Source organism: Onychostruthus taczanowskii, unplaced genomic scaffold, assembly GCF_017590055.1.
Source record: "Onychostruthus taczanowskii isolate IOZ18803 unplaced genomic scaffold, ASM1759005v1 scaffold79, whole genome shotgun sequence".
Lineage (NCBI taxonomy): Eukaryota > Metazoa > Chordata > Aves > Passeriformes > Passeridae > Onychostruthus > Onychostruthus taczanowskii.
The window spans coordinates 2,109,576-2,127,409 of record NW_024505782.1 but is presented as its reverse complement, the minus strand read 5'-3'; the positions used below and the strand labels follow the sequence as shown (position 1 = coordinate 2,127,409).

General features: G+C 44.8%; 1 protein-coding gene across 1 annotated transcript in view; it reads left to right on the top strand.

The window, feature by feature from the left end:
• The window catches only part of LOXHD1 (lipoxygenase homology PLAT domains 1), a 165,195-nt gene that overhangs the window by 14,140 nt on the left and 133,221 nt on the right, over positions 1-17,834 (top strand). The window lies entirely within an intron of this gene.

The following is a 17,834-nucleotide window of genomic DNA, read 5'->3' as shown; positions in this document are numbered from 1 at the left end:
ATTTCAGGCAGGATGCAGCTCCTATGGTGCTGACATCCTGGGAGTTTGGCGAGTTGGAGCTGTATCATAAGGGACAGCAGTGATTATTTTATTTTCTTTATGGTTTTAAGAGTCTGGAAAAGCCACTCTCATGTGTAATCCCGAACCTGTGCTTTAACCTACTTGGAAGCTCTCCCTGAATAATCCACTTTATGATCCTTAATAGAAAGAATTTCACTCAGCAAACAGAGACCATTAAAAACACAGTGTTTTCTAAAATATTATCCACATTTAGTTGTTGGATTCTGTGCCAAACAACTGCTAAGGAGGGGGGGACAGACCCTCACCAACCCTGCAGCCCCTGGGCCTGGTGCTCTCCACCCAGTTCTTCCCAGGGCAGTGCCTCTGCCACCCTGTGTGGGCTGCACATCCTGCCATCAAAACATCTGCTCCTCGTGCTCCTGACAACCCAGCCCTCCTGCCATCCTCTCCTTCAAGCTGGGTCATGGAAGCCCCCAGTTTTATCATGTACATGAAAGTTAAAAAGTTCTAAATCACGTACATGAAAGACCCATCATGGGTGAAACCTCTGACTTCCTGATAGTATATCATTAACCTGGCCAGCACACCAGCAAGGAAATCACATTTAATTTATCACTCAAGGAAGCTGTGGGCTGAGTTATCCCACAGACAGAGTGGGTGGTGCAGGAGGTTCTGCTTCATCCTACAACCCTGCCATAAATCCAGCTCTTCCATTACTGGGATTTAAAGCCAGGCTGACTGCCCTGCTTGCTTTAGGTACACATCATCTCCACTGGAGAAATTCTGTATGTTTTCTCTAGACCACAGCTTTTTTATTAAACTTAATTTTCTGAGATAAAGCCCGTAACAGTACCTTTGAAGAAAAAAGAAGATATTATTTTTCTTCTTTTCTGTTCTCATTCTGTCAGACTTTAAATCATCAGCTCCTGACTGCAGCTGAGATTGATCCAATCTCACGGCGTTTGTCCTTCCCTTATCTGCCATGAGAGCCTGCTGGAACCCAGGGCACAAGTGGGGTGTTGGGCGCAGTTTATGCTGCAGTGCTGTGCTGTTACATCATTTATTTTCCCGGTCTCTCTCCTATCTCTCCTCAATATTTGCCCCTGGAAGCAGTCAGGTGGGCATTTTTGTGCTTGTGCTCAGTTATCAATCTAAGTTTTGTTTCTATTTGGTTGGCCAACACGGGCAGTTATCAGGGCACCTTGTATACAGCACAATTTATTTATTGTTACTGTTTGGAGGTTCTGGTGGTAGGTGCAATGATGGGTTGGAGGAACTGGGTGGAGGATTAAATTGTTACTGCCATGACATCTCCAGGCAGAGGTCCTGGGGGTGTTTGTCTTTTCTGGTCACTGGCCTGGCTGGTCAAAAGAAAAAAAAAAAAAACCAAACAAACAAACAAAAAAAAAAAAAACCCAAAAAAACAAACAAAAAAAACCAAACAAACAAAAAAAAAACAAACAAACAAAAAAAACCATGTAAAGTTGAGACCACTGTTATCAGTAAGGTGATCCTGACACCATGAATAATGGAGAGGAAATACAGTCCAGTGAGATATGGTTGCTTGGTGGGTCTCCTTTTTCACCTGCCCATCTGTCTTATAACCACATGGCTGGGCAGCACTAAGTAATTTTTCATGAGGTTTTTGAAGCTGCTACTTGCCATAAGGAGGAGAAATGTCTTTGTTTTCCCCTGCCCTGAGCTGCCATATGAAGGACAAGAAGTGACATGACCACGTGCCCTCACCTGACCAATTTTCCAGGGAGTTGCAGCCTTGATTGGCACGTCCTGATACCCTAGACCCAGATTGTCAACTGACCCTGAGGAGAGGCTGAGGCAGCTCTGAAAAAAGAGGAGAAAGTTCTCAGCACACACCAATGAATAAATAATGGTAAGGAAAAGGAGAGAAACCCCAAAGACAAGGAGAGGCAGAAGAGAGAGGAGGGGGCCTCAGTCAGGGAGGTAAAGGAAGGCAGGAAGAGGCAGGAGGAGAGGGGGGTTAGGAAGGGGCTCTGGGACATATCTGCACTGAGCCAGTGGGGAGGAAGGACACTGTGAAACAAGGGCAGCCCAGCCCCAGGCAGGGAGAGGAGAACTGAAGGACTTGGGCAGCTGGAAAGTGGCAGAAGATTAAGGCAATCCCAGAGTGCTGTTAAGAGGGTTGGGGCGCAAAACAATGACATGAAAGAAAAGACTGAAAAGAACAAAACAGAAGAGGAGGAAGAGGAAGAGGAAGAGGAGGCAGTGGAAGAGGTAGCTGAGGAAGATGGGGAAGAAGAAAGCCAGGAGAAAAAAAGCAAGAAGAAATCAAAGTCTGAGGATTCAGAGATTGATGGGGAGGTGAAGAAAAAGAAGAAGAAAAAAACCAAGAGAAGAGTCTATAGCAGTGAGGAGGAAGATGACTACGAGCACAAAAAGAAAAAGAAGAAAAAAGGCAAAAAAAGCAAAGACAAGAAGAAGAAGAAGGGTGAAAAGTCCAAGAAAGGAAAGATAGATGACAATTTTTTGGAGATGTATGAACAGGAGCTTCGGGACTATCATTCGGACTCCTCCAATGCCACGGAAGACGAATACAACAAAAAAAAAGGTCAGCTCCATCTTTCCCCATCTCCCCTCTTGAGCAAATGCCCTTGCTGGGGTCCTTCCTGGGGTGCAGGCACCAGTTATTCCTATGTGGGTCACATTTTTGTTAAACAAGCGTTCTAACTGTTTGAGGTGTCTCTGACAGGTTGTGTCCGTGTGAGCTTTTCTGTTTACGAAGCCGCTTTGCCGTGTGTGTGGTGCTGCTGTAATTACATTCTCCTAATTAATATTTGCATTGTGGGGCTGTGCAGAAGCTGCAATCAGCAGGCTCCCCTGTGTAAGCAGGATCCATGGCAGAGGTGCGTGGTCCTGATCAAGCAGAAGCAGCAGGAGCGTGCTGGGGATTTCAGCAGCCAGAGGGGTGGAACACTTAGGATTGATGTAGAAGCAGGAGGTCCAGCACACCAGACCTCTGGCTGTTTTAAAGTAACAAAATCAGCTGGGGAAAACATCAATATTAGCCTCTAAACCTCAGTACAGTGTTGTTACAATAAATAGTCCACTTGTTTCACAGGCAGACTGTACTTCGGTTCAATGCATGCTGAGCCGTGCCCAAAACTGCATCAGAGGAGGTTTGGATTGGGCATGAGTAAAAAATTTCCTCAGGGAAAGGCTTATGAAGCCCTGGCACAGACTGCCAAGGGCAGTGGTGCAGTCTCCAATCCCTGGAAGGATTTAAAAGCCATGTGAATGTGGGACGTGGGTCAGCAGTGACATTGGCTGTGCTGGGGAATGGTTAGGCCCTATGGCCTTGGAGGGCTTTTCCAGACTAAAAGATTCCATGATTCTCTGACTTAAGGCTTCAGGTGACTCACTCAGAAGATCACGGTGTAGCTCCGTGACAAAAAGAAAAAGCCTTGGCAGGTAGGAGGACGCTCCCAAGCACAGGGAGGTCATCTCCTTGTCAGGGGAGCAGCAGAGAGGTCACAGATGCTGAGGGAGGGTACCAGCAATCAGCAACTGGATCAGGGTGTGCCTGGGGCAGGACACTCCATCTCTCATCACTGTTGGTTCCCCACCAGTTAATGAGAGTCACAACTGGTGTTGAGAGAGAGCTGGGTGTGCCTGAGCAGTGGTAAAGCACTCCACACTCACGGTGTGGCTCTAGGTCAAACACACCTGTGGGTTTCTGTCGTGGTGACAAATGGCTGGGACAAGAAAACTTGTCCCATTCCTCTGAGAAGAGGAAAAAAATGGTTCCATTCTTCTGAGAAGCGAGTCCCTCACAGATACACTGTATTTGGGCCATGCACAAAACCTGCTGCATTTGTGATGGCCCTGAGGGGCAGGGAGGCTGTCCCACCTCATACTTCATTTTTTCATATGGTTGAGCAATAATAATTTGCACTTCTCAAAGACAGAAGATACAGCAAATGTTTGCAATAATTTCTCTGTGGTCTTCTGGTATTAGATATTGGGAAGAAATTCGATATTAGATATTGGGAGAAATTCTTGGCCCTGAGGGTGGTGAGGCCTGGGCACAGGGTGCCCAGAAAAGCTGTGGCTGTCCCATCCCTGGAAGTGCCCAAGGCCAGGTTGGACAGGGCTTCAGCTATTCCCTTTACTGTGCATCATACTGCTATTCTTACTATTTTTAATTTAAAAAGCAGATTTTTTTTTTTGTGTGTGACTTATTTGGAGGCTGCTGCCTCTTTTCTCCCAAAGGGCCACTGAGTGAAATGGTGCTGCTGGTCAGGCTCTGGAGAATTGTGCGACCTTGCAAAAACCTCCCAAAAGCTTTGGGGATGTCAGCTGCCTTTGGTGCTGGTGAATATTCAGTAGAGATATATTTCAGTCCACAAGCTGTGATTCTTTTTGCCTTAAAAAAAGAAAAGAGAGATGTTATAAATGTTTTATAAGCAGGGAGTTAGTGCTGCCTGTGTCATCTGATGTCCTCTTTATCTTATTGTATTAGCAAACAAGAGAAGGGATCCCCCCATCAAGTTCAATCAATGACTGAAGAACAAGGCAAATCCAGCTCCTGGGGACAGGAAAACAAAAGATATCAAGTGACTGGGTGATAGTGTATCTGAGAAAATTAAAGCAGAGATAGCAGGCATTTTTAACTACATTGCAGCTATTGTCCATTCCTGTGATCATGGTGTTAATGAGATTGGTTATTCATTAATAAGTGTTTGCAAAGTTATTTCCACAGTAGAGTAAGGAAAGCTACAGGGACACTTTATTGTGGCTTTTCAATGTTTACAGGGGACTTAAAGATGTAGAGAGGTTTTTTAACCAAGGGCTGTAGCCACATGGTGGGGGGAATGGCTTTAAACTTAGAGGGTGATTGAACATAAAGCAGAAATTACTGCCTGGGAGGGTGGGCAGGCCCTGACACTGGTTTTCCAGAGCAGCTGTGACTGCCCCTGAATCTCTGGAAGTGTCCAGAATCAGACTGGATGGGGCTTGGAGCAGCCTGGGATAATGGAAGATGTCCCTGCCCATGGCAGGGGTGGCACTGGATGAGCTTTAATGTCCCTTCCAACCCAAACCATCCTACAGCCTTGAGCTGCCAATAACAGTGCAAATGGCCCCTTGTGTAAAAATCATTTAACCAGAGGAATCAATGGCTGTAAAGAGCAGCAGGCATCCAGAGAGTGGTCACACAGCTCCAGGGCTGCCCAAACCATCATTAGAGCTTCTACAGGTGACAGATGCCTGAGGTTCAGGTCTCTTTCAGAGACAAACTCTTTGGAGGAATTTACCCCTTATTTTTTTCCCCATACCTTTCTCTTGATATCTCAGGTCTTGTCTGTGATAGGGAAGAGTGAGATTGGCATGATTATTTATCCTCCCACTCAAGTTTGTGGCCACAGAATTTTGAAGGATGGGACCAAATGTCTCTGTCTGTTTCCTGGGTGACTCCTGCCAAAGTCATGGATATCTCAGTGTTGCTAGGAAGAAAGAAAATGTTTCTCTTTCCAAACATGCTTTCATGCCATTAAATGTGTTTTCCCTCTGGCTGAATCAGTAGCTGCCACCTTGGTGAGTCCAGGCCCAGACATGCACAGCGTGTAACAGATGGTGGAAAGCTCCTTCCTGTCCTGTGTCACAGCAAAATGCTGATGTCTCAGGAGAGCTTCAAGCTTCCCTTTTTAATGTGGATCACTTCAGAGGCATAACTCACTTCAGAGGATAACAATCCATTTTTTGGAGGTCCTCATGATGGTAAAATTCTCTGTTTTTCTTTTCACTCCTCCTTTTTTTTTTTCCTTCCAAGTTTCAGATATGGATATTATTATGCATATTATCAGTAAGTGGTGGAATCGACATCCCCTGAAGTATTCAAAAAACCATGTGGATATGGCACTTAGGGACACTGGTTGCTGGTGGGCTTGGCAGTGTCAGGGAATGGTTGAACTCAATGATCTTAGAGGGCTTTTCTAACCTGAGGAGCTCTGTGATTCTCTGCTGCTTTGTCCTTCTTGCACAACGGGTCAAGCTGGACTTCAACAATCTTAGCAGTGTGAAAATCATAACATGAAGAAAGCTATTTTGAAAAATGCAAGTTTTTGTTAACATGTTGCCTCAAATGGTGATGGAGGGGGGAGACAGCCACTGATGATTTGTAAATAGATATGCAAGCTGCTCATCACTTCATTTGATGTGTGCCATTGGATTTTTTGTGTTACATTTATCACACCGTAGCCGTGAACCTGAAAAGGGTCACACAGAAAGAGCATTCAGGACGTGCTGGGTTTATTGTTAAGTTCTTTTAATGCAGTTTAGCAGCAGTGGAGGAGAGCAAGTTCTGGTTGTGGCCAGCTCTGTCCCTGTGCTCTGCACAGAACTGCAGTGGTGCCTTTACAGACAATCCTCAGCTGCAGAATCACCTCGTGTGCACCCTGCTCCCACTGATCTTCCCCAGCTCAGGCTTTGATTAATATTCCCAGTCAGGATGAGCAAGGACTCCTTGGCACTAAAATGAGCTTGGGTTTTAGGCATAAAACATTCTGAGGAGAGCTTTGTGCCAGTCTCATGACCTGTTGGGAGATGCAAACTGTGCTGCTGAGAGAAGGTGGCTCTGAACACTCCTTGGAGTCATGGATCTCATCTGCTTGAATCCCAGCATCTCTCACAGCTGCAAATGAGCACAGAAAATATGTATTTTGAAAAGTTTAGATAACTTTAAAGGTTTGTTAGATTTTAAATGTTTGTGTGTACATGCCTGGAATAGAGAAGGCTTTGGAACTGCCTAATTGAGTCTTCCTGTACCTGAAGGGAGCCTACAAGAGAGCTGGAAAGGGACTTTTACAAGACTTTACTTTATTTGCAAGAGCCTGGAGTGAGAGGACAATGAGAAATTACTTCATACTGAGAGAGGGCAGGTTTAGAGTTAGCTGTTAGGAAGAAATTCTTCTCTGTGGAGCGGGTGAAACACAAGATGTCCCACCCCTGAAAGTGTACAAAGGCAGCTTGGATGGGGCTTGGAACAACCTGGTCTAGAGGAAGGTGTCCCTGCCCACGTCAGGGGCCTTGGGACTCAGCTCTCTTTAAGGTCCTTTCCAGCCCAGGTCATTCTCTGATTCTATGAACTATCACAGAAGTTCACTATTGTGTGTCAGAACAAGCCAATACTAAATTAGTTATGATACCGAAGTGTTGATTAGTTTCAGGAGCACTTGAAAATAACTTTTATGTAGGTGCTAAAAAGCCTTTGTGCCTGTCCATTAGACACCCCTGCTGCACACCTGTGTATTCCCACTGGAGAACGGAAGTTGCCTGGAGGTGTCATGCTGAAACTCGGCCTTACAAATTGGAAATGAGTGATTAAAATGCTAGGAGAGGGGCTTTGAAAGGAATCACAGTAGTTCTTCATGGTCCATAACGAGCCATCGACTTGCAGCAGGGATGTCACTAGTCACTGGTGTGGAAAATCAGTGTCATAAAGCAGATGAAGGCAAATAAACCTTTTTGGAGCAAGTCCTTGCTGCTATCTGGAGGTTTGCAGATGCTACCTTTCCTTTGCAGGTGTGTGCTTGGCCAAGTGTAGGCACAGAGCTGGGGGGAGCAAGCACTTGTGCTCCCCCACCTCTCCCTCTGCCAGGGCAGGACCCCAAACATATGCAGAATTCATTCTTGTTAGGCACACATGATCCATTTGGGATGGCTCAGTCCAGCTGGCAGCCCCAAAAACAGCATCCAGGAACAGCTGTGGGTGCCAGGCTGCCAAAGGCACAGCACAGCTGATGTGAAACCCACACCCACGAGCAGGAGCTGCAGCTTCCCAGCACTGCTGCTCTCCTCACACCCAAAACAATCAGATCTGAATGGAGTGGTGAGTTTGGTTTTATAGGGCTCAGTTTTATACCCTTGATTGCCTGTGGGTACCTTTTAGATTGAGTGTTTGAGTTTGGACTTGAATAGAAAACACCTGAGAGTTCCTGGAGAGGAGCTGAGCGAGCTGGCACTGAGAACAGATGCTAAGTGCAGATCAGTATGTTCAGTCCTGGATGTGTTTTCCCCAGCCCAGGTATCCCACCCCCAGTCTGGATTCAGTTTTCTGATCAGTTATCTACTTGATCACATCAGAATAATTCAAGAATATTTGGGGTTTTTACCTTTCCCTCTTCTGTTGTATCCCACTTCCCTTTTCTCTTTCCTCCTTTAAGAGTCAATATTCCTATGTCTTTAAAACATCCAAGCTTTGCCTGGGCAGTTTTTTTCATTCTCTGGTTGCAGGAGAAATGAGGAGATGCTTTTGCTCACAGGTACATCAGTTCCTCTACTGGTACATCAAATTCCAAGTTTCAGGACTGCATTGATATTTTAAGGATCATTAGTTTTGTTGCCATTTATACTTTGTTAAATATACATCTTCTAGGCCCTCTGTGAAGCTGTTTATCATCCTGTCCCTGGGAATTTGGACTAATATCTGAATACTGTTCCATTAAAACAGCAGAATTACATCCATCAGGATGGAAAGTCTGGGGCAAAAATAATACTGAGCTAAAGTGGCTAAGCACAGAGAGGAGGCCAGGGCAAACCAATATTTTATTCCAGCCTAGGACAATCCTACAGCCTCAGCTGAGGTGGTTTATCCATCTGAACCCCAGGAAAGCAGAGACTCATGGTGGGTTTGGTGTCAAGGGCCACTGATTACTGCTGGGATGCGGTGGTTTACTGAGGGTTTGTTTTAGCTGTCAAAGTTGGAATCAGGATGTAGCTTCCAGAGTCACAATATGTTTTTGTCTGGTTAAGGCCTCCTCTTGGCTGACTACTGCTGCTCCAAGAAATATTTATTTATTTATTGTCAGTGCCTTGGGGATGCAGGTATTTCTCCAGCCATTGTCAGAGGGGTTTTTCTTCCTTGCAACGCAGTGACAACAAATACCTGAGTGGCTACACTTAAAGAGAGAGTGAAAATAATAATTGTGGCTTTTGTTGATGGGTTTACGAGCACTGCAAGACAGGCTGGGCACATATCACTGAGGAGTTGTGCATTGTTGCTGTAATTGAATGTGGCTGTTGGAAACTAGGACTTTTAGGCACTTTGTCACCGGATGTTCAGAAATGCCATATTTTTCAGCATCATTTTGGAGGTCTGCATTTTGTAGACATCTGTATTGTAGTATCTCAATCAGAATTTCTCTGTGAACTGTAAGTGTTAATCAAGACATATTTGTAAAGAAGGCAGAGGTAGGAAGTGGAAATGCTATAGCAATTTTTTAATATCTCTTTTACGGTGCTATTTGAATAATAGAAACTCTGTCCCTGACTACCTAGGTTGGGGAGTTGTTCTTTATTACTAAGATCATAGAATCCTGGAATGGTTTGGGTTGGAAGGGACCTTCTAGGTTACATAATTCCAGTACCACTAGACCAAGTTTGCTCCAAACCTCACCCAACCTAACTCATGAAGACATCTAACAGTGCTCACGTAAACATCAGTGACACTCAAAACTTGTACTTATTACAAGCTTCTGCCAGGAACCATTCCCTGCTTAGGCCAAGCATCAACATGAAACACAGCTAGAAATCAGCTCCCAGGAGCCAAATGTGCTGGTTCCTCAGCCCGGGGCTGCCCAGGGTGCAGTGTCCCCCTGGGCTGGCAGCCGGTGTCCCCGCTGTGGGGCAGCTGTCCGTGCTCACGGGGTCATCCATCCTCACCTGCTGCTGGCTTTGCCAGCTGCTCACTCAATGGCTTTGCCAGCTGCTCACACAGTGGCCTTGCCAGCTGTTCCCTCCTGAACACATTCCTGTTGGATTCAGTGCCTCAGGCCAAGCAGTTTTGAAGCACGTTGATGGTTGATGTGGGTGTGTTTTTCTCTGTGTTTTTCTCTGCGAAAACAGCTCAGCTGTTGCCCGGGAAAAAAGGCTGTGAGAAATGTCTTGCCTTGCTCATGTCAGGGAATGTCCAACTTCCAACACCTGCAATGCCTCCAGGCCAGGGATGCTGCACAGGAGTGGGCAATAAAAGAATCTTTGGAGAAATTGCTCTTCCTCCTACCTGGGTATTGGGGTCAGGGCTGGCAGCAAGGAGAGGGTCTCTCCTTGATCTTGGTTTTTCTCTGCCTAGGTGACTAGAAGAGCGTGGGATCTTTTAGAGTTTGGTGACATAGAACATAAAGCCACAGAATGGTTCGGGTTGGAAGAGATCTTTAAGCTCATCCAGTGCCACCCCCTGCCATGGGCAGGGACAACATCCACTGTCCCAGACTGCTCCAAGTCCCGTCCAGCCTGGCCTTGGACCCTGCCAGGGATCCAGGGACAGCCACAGCTGCTCTGGGCACCCTGGGCCAGGGCCTGCCCACCCTGCCAGCCAGCAATTCCTGCCCAAGATCCCAAAATCTGTGCCTGCCCTGTGGCAGTGGCAGCCATTGCCTGTGTGCTGTCAATCCAGGCTCTTGTCCAATGCCTCTCCCCAGATTTTTTACAAGCTGCCTTCAGGTAATTGAAGGCTACTAGAAAGTCACCCCAGACCCTTCTCTTCTCCAGGCTGAACTATCCCAATGCCTTCAGCCTTTCCTCATAGGAGAGGAGCTCCATCCCTCTAATCAGAGACATGACAGACAGCAGAGAATTACTTCCAGCTGCATTCTGCAGACACATTGCTCTACCGCAGACTTTGTTCAGTGCTGCAGATAAAATCGATTTCATATTTTACCCAGCCTGTGCTGCACACCTCCCATTGGACAGAAATTTCTAATGTTCTTGTCAATACTGGTGACTCAGAGGCACCCCATGTCCTGGCAGGTCTTTCTTGCCTCCAAGAGACAATGAAAGAAATGGAACAGGTTTCTGTTGTGAGTGTCTCTCTCCCCTGAGGCACGGTGTTTTCCTCCAACACAATTTAGGCTTGAATAAAAAAGATGTCGATTGCAAAACTAATTCTACTTTACTGTTCCAGCAAAGAACTAAGGTGGTTTTTCCTGGTAGTGCTCAGGCAAAAATACTCTTTAAGTGGTAGCTGGAGCACCAGATGAATCGAGTCTGGCTTCCTACAGTGCACGAGAATGAAATGTTAATTTTTACAATACCTGATTAAGTAAAACACACTCCAAACCATTACTCCTCTGCCTCTGGGAACAGGCAGGACAGTGTTCAGCTTTGGATTTATATTTTAAGAGATAAATGATATTTCAGAGTTCAAGATAATGATACTTGTGTGTACCAGCACTAAGTCTGCTTAGAAGAAAACCTCCTTAATTCATGTCCATGACAAAGTCTCAAAATGCGAGATGCTATTAATTCTGCAATTCCTTGTACAAACTATGAATAGCAAAATGTGTAACAGTGTGCAACCAGTCCAAATATTTGTGGAAAAAAACCCCTCTCTTTTGCTTTGAATAATTAATTTGGCATCCATGCCAGACTCAAAAGCTTCTTTCCACGAAGCACATAAAGAGCAGGCAATCTCTCATAGAGTGTGAGGCCCAAATCTGCTCACAGTTCTGAGGTACAAATCCAAAGCCATTGTGCTCAAGTCAATGGAGTTAGTCAGGATTTGCTTCAGAGTGAATGAGAGGAGAATTTGACTCATTTTGTGTATGACAAGAAATTATTGCACAAATTGTGGCTCACCAAAAACAAACAGGCTGCAATTTAAAAAGCTCGTCTTTGTGGTGGGTAAAGGATGGTCCTGATTAAACTGTAACCATTATAAGTATTTAACTGATGTGTTCACATGCACAGAGCATTATTTTGTCAAACATAACCCATAACAGTCAGCACAGACCCTCAAAAAACTTCCAAGTATTTTGCATAAATGTCAAGGTACTCTTCAGGTGCTCCAAGGCAAACACACTGCAGTGTTTCAGGAGAAGCCAGAGTGATTGGTGCTTTGCATGAATCAACATGAAGTGAATATTGAGAATAATCAGTGAATTCCCAGCTGGAGGTGCAGCGAAGTGCAAACAGCCATTTGTGCTGCTGAGGTAAATGAATCCTGCTAAACAGAAGCATCTGAAGGTAGTTCTGAGAGCCACAGCTTCAAAGCAGTTGGTGTTGATTTGGGCTTATACTCAAGATGAATCACAGAATCCCAGAATGTCCCAGACTGGAAGGTACCACAAGTGGGTCCTCTAGTTCTGTCTCCAGCAGGGTCATCCCAGAGCACAGGATACAGGATTTTGCCCAGATTGCTCTGGAATATCCCCAGTGAGGAACACTCCACACCCTCTCTGGTCTCTGTTTCACCCCTTGATCACTGCACAGTGAAGCTCTTCCTCATGTTCAGATGGAGCTTCCTGAGCATCAGTCTCTCCCTGTTCCTCTCCTTCCATTGCTCTGCGTCACTGAGAAGGGCCTGAAGACACATCCCTTCAGAAACCTGTGGGTTTTGCTTTCCCTCTTCCTTCCCCAAACTCCTCACTATCTTTTATGTCTTATTTCACCTGCTTAATCATTCTAGTGGCACAACTTCTTTTTTTTTTTTTTTTCCCCTCCAAAGGACAGTCTTGCTAGACAGAAATTAGGCACCAACTCAGTTCTCCATATTCACCTCATGAAAATGTGACCTGACAGGAACTGAAGTCACTGCCATAATTGATGTTGAGCAGTCCCATGTTGTTGGAGTCAGAAAAACCTGAATTTATCAGCCAAAGCACTCTTCTGTCCTGGAAATATTCCTTTCTTGGGTATCTAAGGGAAGTTTCCATGCTCTTGGCTAAAGTGTCCCAGTCTGCACTTGTCAGTGTTTATAGTTTTACAGTAATTTTGGGAGTCATTTTGAAGCAAGTCTTTCTCTACTCTCATCACTGAATGGATGGATTTATATTAGCCCACTTAATATTTATCATCTCTTCCTGCAAGGCAAGGAAACGGGTGTGAGTGTTTCTAGCAGTGATGCAATGTAACTTAAAACTGATTTTATGCCGTCTGTATCCTGCGCCTGAAATGGCCATTTCTGAATGCTTATTTTCAGCAAAGAAAGTATTGTCTATAATTTCCTTTATTGAGCTTGTATTTGCCTGAGAAAAGCAGTAATGGGTTTGCAGTTCATAGGAAATCAGCCCTGTTTACCTTGCTGGAACTTTCACTGGCTTTTGAAGCCTTCGTGCAGGACAGCTGAACAGTGGAGTCAGCTGGGGATTCAATATCTACCAGAGGAGATAAGTGAACTAAATTCCATTTGATTGAGATAATATTTGGAACAAAAGAACCTGTATCAGTAAGTGTATTAAAGCTTTGTATTGACTCTGCCCGGCCTATTGGGAGAAAAGCAAGATTTGGAGAGTGGGCTGAAAGTCAGTCATTCCCATACTAACACTTTGGATTTCTGTAACTTGGTCATGATCTGAGCACTCAGAATAGACTCACTCTGACCTCAGGGCAGGGCTGTTTGCCACCTAAAAGCACCTTGATGTAGGAGCTTGCTGTGAGCAGGGGTCCATGCAGCATGATGATCAGACCACGGTCCGGTCTTGCCTTGGTGGTCTCTCTCTGGAACTCCTCTACCCAGGGGCTGCCATAAACTCAGCCAACACTGCTAGGAAAAGCATTAAGGAGTACCTCACATCATAGAGTGCTTTGGCTTGGAAGGGACCTTTAAGGATATTTAATTCCAAGCCTCTGCCACAGGCAGGGAAACCCTACACCAGAGCCGGAGCTCAACGGCAGGAGCATCTGAATTCTGGCTTCGTGACCTGACCACTCGGGTGAAGACCTTTGGGAATCCTGCCCATGTCTGAAGGGAGGTGAATGACCAGTGAAAGTATTTGGAGACATGGGAATGTCATGGTTTGCACCTTATGTTTGACCAAGAAGGAAGTAGGGGCATCACGGGTGCAAAGTCATGCACAGAGAGGCCAAAGAAGCCTCTGCCAAAGCATATCTCAGTATGTTAAAACAGCAAGAATATGTAAAAGGAGTTGGGTTTTTACATTGCAGAAGCCAAAAGTTATTGCAAAGCTCTGAAGAGGTACCATGTAGGAAAGTTTTTGGTGAGCATTAGTACCCATGATCCAGAAAATAATAATGGGGGTGGGCCCTCCATGAGAACTTGGATCTTTTGAGTGGTGGAGAGTGTGAAAAACAGGGACTCAAAATGGGAAGATTAGAAATACCATGAGGCCATCTAAAAAGGAAGTAAGGAACTTGGTTGGAAGATGTATGAAGTTTAGAGGATACCTAAGAATTCAATTTCTGTATTTTCCTAATGTTTTCTTTCAAAACTGGAGCACTGAAGTAGTAAATTTGATCCTTCTAACCTAGATGCCAGCTTTGGTTAGATAACTTCCACAGATATCTGATTTCAATCTTTTCAGTTAATTCAGTTTTATCATCCTAAATCACTAAACACAAGATGTTTATGCTTGGGATTTGCTAGCGCTGGATATGTTCTCTGAAAGCCAGAATATCCAATTATTCAGGAGCAAACTTGAGGGTGGTTATGAAATGTCACTAACCTACAGTTCTTGTTGAACCATATCATGGGTGCAGTTCCCACCAGAGGAACTGGGGTACAAAATGCTTATCCCCACCCCAGCTCTGCCTTTTCTGCCTTCTGGGCCCTCAAATTGCAGAGCAAATTTGACAAAAATTAGTTGTCAGGGGCTGATTAAAAATTATAGAAAAAAATGCAAAGAGAGAAAACAATCCTGAATCTATAATGATGGATTTCCATGCCTTTGAAGGAAGTGGCTAAATAATCTGCATTTGTCTCCTGCCTTTTGCAGAAGGAGCTGGCATCAATATTAGCATTAAACTTTAATTTTCTTCCTGCAAAGGAAATGATGGGCTATGCATCCATGACATCACTGGAAATCTGGGCCATCATGTATTTGCACAGCTGGCCATCCAGCTGCAGTGCTGGAAAAGAGGTGGCAGGGCTCCATTCCCCTTCCAGCAGTGCACTGTGACATGTGTCAAATGCAGAGATGTGCTGATGCCATCAACCCAGACCCTCCTTTTGTGCCTCAGTGCAAAGTTAATTAAAATGGTGTTAACCACAGTGTATGCCTGGTAATGGCATGAGCTAATCAAGCAGGGCTGAGCACACCTGACCTGGTAAAAACTATGCATCCACATGCTGCCTGCCCACTGCAGTGTATGGAGGCTGCTTTTGGGGCTGTGAACCCAAAGGGCAGCCCATCTACTTGGGTTGTCATTGTTTTGCAACAGTGAGACTCCCATTGCAGAAATCAGATGAGGGATTTGATTTTTAGGTGGGGGAAATCGTGGCTTGGTGGTGGGTTTTGTCTTAGACAATGTCCCTGTATCCCATCCCCTCACTTGCTAGGGATTGAAAAGTGGGAGTAGATAATTTTCTTCAATTTTCTACAACTTCAGCAAGGAAATTAAGATTGGTTGTATAGATGAGGTGATGTCAATACATGCATAGGTGCAGCAGACCAGCTCAAGAATGAGTTTACTTGATGGGCAGGTTTAACATGGCAGACTCTTGTTATATGAACATATAAGTCCTAGCACTTCTCTAGCAGTAAAAAAAAACTCACTAGAAAAATTCTCTGAGCTTTTGAAAAGACTCTAGGAACTTACAGATTGTTGTGAAAGTTTTTTTTTTTTCTCTTCTCACATGAAAAATACCTGCATACCATCACAAAGTTGAGCATGACTTGACCTCACCCCTGAAAACCAGAACAGGGGCAAATTTTTCTTCGGCTCTGTGGTGAAAGAGGAGACAATGCCTAAAGGTCCTTTTCCCCAAAAAAGCTTGGAATCATGGAATCATTGAATCATTGGAAAAGGTCTCCAAGATCATCGAGTCCAACCTTTGACCAAACACTAGCTGTCAACTAGACCAGGCAGGAAACTTGCAGAGGGGTGCTGAGCTGTAGCTGCCACTTTGGCAGTGCCTGTAGGACAGAGACAGTGACAAATACTTCCAGGGCACAGACAAGTCACAATGCCCCTTGAGCTGATCAGGCTAAAAGGCTGCTGTGGATGAGCACAGCAATATTCCGAGGTGAGCTGGCTGTTTCCAAGCGGAGCCGCTGCAGCCCCGGAGCGACGGGCGGTGACTCGCGGGGCAGGGCGGGTGACACGCCTCGTCTGTCTCTGCCCTCCATGCCAACATCTCCCGTTGGCATGTGGGAATGCTAACAGGAGGAAAGTGAAATGAAAACACTGCTGGTACATATTATTCATGTGCAAGCTGTGGATCCCATATTCTTCCTGGGTTGTTTTATTTTTTTTTTTTTTGCAAACAAATCTCCTCTTCCATTAAGCCTGTGAATGAAATACACCAACCCAAGGGATGCTTAAAATGTTGCCAAGCACATATCACAACTTTCTGTATTTATTACAATATATCCTCTTTTCTTTCCTATTTATATTCATGGGAAGGTGAGATTAGGAAAATACTGCACTATTTTTTTTTCTCAATGCAATGGAGCTGATGGAAATAAAGAATAGTTTTTAATCAGTTTTACATGAGTGCCCTGCATTTTGCTCTTTTGCTTGAAATGGTGACTAAATTTCTTTTTGATGATGTTTTGAAGGAAGAGTGTTATTGTGGAAAAACATTTGGTGCTCAGAGCAGAGTTACAATATTTTTTTTGTGTCTTTTGAATACATTAGAACAGAACAGAACAGAATACAATAGAATAGAATAGGTATGTGAATACATGAGTGATGTAGTGAGGGACAGATGGACACTAATAAAAATATGTAACTTTTCTGCTGCACCCATGAAGAGGTACATTTTTACAGCATTAGTTATGAGAAATCCCATAGTTAACAATCAGCTTGTGCAGGAAGAAATGGTGAAAGTACAGCCTTTCCTCTAGCTGATAGGTCTGAGGTTGAGATGCCATCACTAGATAGAGAACATCATGTTGTCTGAAGCTAAAAAAGAGCCATCAGGGTGCATAGCTTGGCCACAGGCAAAGTTTTGTAATTTCTTCCAGTTCCTTCTCTGTTGAGCCAACCAATACATGTCCTTCAGTAAAGCAACCTGTTTTCAAGCCTCAAGTCTTGTTCTAACACCACTCATCATCCTAAGAAATGTATGTCTGACTACAGAATTATTGCTATTTCAATCTGTCCAACTCTGCCTTTTGGCCATTGGATCTTGTCATGCCACTTGAGTAAAAGGCACTTTTTAACTCGTGTGTCTCCCAAGAAGATATACGAGTGTGTAAATAAAGCTGTCACTCAGTCTGCTACCTGGATAAATAGCTCGATCTTTGAGACTCTAATTTAAGTGTTTTCGTATCTATTGTCAGGGGGTTTAGTTTGGATATCAGGGAAAGGTTCCTCCCCAGAGGGTGCTGGCACTGCCCAGGCTCCCCAGGGAATGGGCACATTCCCGAGGCTGCCAGGGCTCCAGGAGCCTTTGGACACCCTGACAGGGATGCACAGGGTGGGATTGTTGGGATGGCTGTGCAGGGCCAGGGGTTGGATTTGATCATCCTTGTGGGTCCTGTGAGAGACTGGAAAGATTGATGTCCTGTTCAGCAAGATTTTTTGGGGCCTTCCAGGTCTCTTCCAATTCAGGACAGTCTGTGATTCTCCTCACGATTTACCATTTTGTCTTTGGTAAAATCTCCATAACAACCAAAATGCAAAATTCCTGGCTGTAGTGATGTCCCAGCTTCCATACAAATATCTTATCAGAGCAAACAGGAAAGCGTGCATTGCATTGACGTGTGCATAAATGAAAAGTGGCTCAACAGCTTTAACACTTCACAAAAATTCATCTGCTCTATGTAACACATGCTCATGCGTTATGGTAGGAGAGGCAGCGTGTTCACAGAGAAGTGTTTTATTTGCAGCAAAGTCCATCCTAACCCAGTCCCTCTGTGCCCATGTAAAGTGTCTCC